Source organism: Alligator sinensis, unplaced genomic scaffold (assembly GCF_000455745.1).
Source record: "Alligator sinensis unplaced genomic scaffold, ASM45574v1 scaffold850_1, whole genome shotgun sequence".
Taxonomy (NCBI): Eukaryota; Metazoa; Chordata; order Crocodylia; family Alligatoridae; genus Alligator; species Alligator sinensis.
The window spans coordinates 765,114-766,213 of record NW_005842742.1 but is presented as its reverse complement, the minus strand read 5'-3'; positions in this window follow the sequence as shown (position 1 = coordinate 766,213).

Below are 1,100 nucleotides of genomic sequence, written 5' to 3'. Positions count from 1 at the left end.
ACGAGCTGTTATGGGACCCAGGCGTCCAGGCTCCTAGTCCCACCCTGCCCTGCCCTGCCCTGCCCCCCTCCCCTCCCACTAGGCCCTCCCAGCACTAGGAAGGGACCCAGGTGTCCTGAGTCCCTGCCCCTGCCTGCTCCAGCCAGTCCCAGTGGGACAGCACCCAGGGGTCCAGGTGCTGACCCCACCCTGCCATAGACCCCCGGGTGCTGTGCCAGGACTTGCTGGTGCTGCTGGCCGCTCTCAGCCTGCTGAAGATGGTCCTACTGGGTGCCCTCACCCTGGGCACTGGCCTGGCAGGTAATGGGGTGGGGAGGGGTCTTGCCCACTACGGGCCCAATCTGGGAGGTACCAGCCCCAGGGCCCTCTCAGCCAACCCCACCCCGCTGCTACCCCCCCAGAGCTGGCTGCATTGCAGGGCCACAGGGGTCCAGAGGGGTGAGGGTGGAGGGGAGGTCCTGTCTCCTCTGCTCCCCACTCACCCTGTCACCCTTGGGTCTCTTCCAGTCTGCCTGCGTCTGGGTCGGCGGAGCCTGGCCCGTGCCCAGGTGGGTGATGGGGGTCCCCAGACCCTGCTCTGCTCCCGGAGCAGAGAGAACCCAGGTGTCTGGGCTCCCACCCCACCTCTGCTCTCAGCCTCCAGGCCACACTCCCCGCCCAGAGAAGCCAGGCATCCCGGCTCCCACAGCCCCCTGCTCTCACCCGCCAGCCCCCACTCTGCCCACTCCCAGAGGACCCAGGCTTCAGGCCTCCAGCCCAATCCCCTGGGCCTCACTCCCCCCCCTGCTTGCTCTCACTCGGGGTGGGGGGCAGAACGCTGGCGTCCCAGGATCCCCTCTCCAGGCCACACTCCCCGCCCAGAGAAGCCAGGCATCCCGGCTCCCACAGCCCCCTGCTCTCACCCGCCAGCCCCCACTCTGCCCACTCCCAGAGGACCCAGGCTTCAGGCCTCCAGCCCAATCCCCTGGGCCTCACTCCCCCCCCTGCTTGCTCTCACTCGGGGTGGGGGGCAGAACGCTGGCGTCCCAGGATCCCCTCCCCTTTCCCGCGGGGTGGGGGTGGGGGGATGCGCACCCAGCCCTGGGAACCGCCTGGCCTCC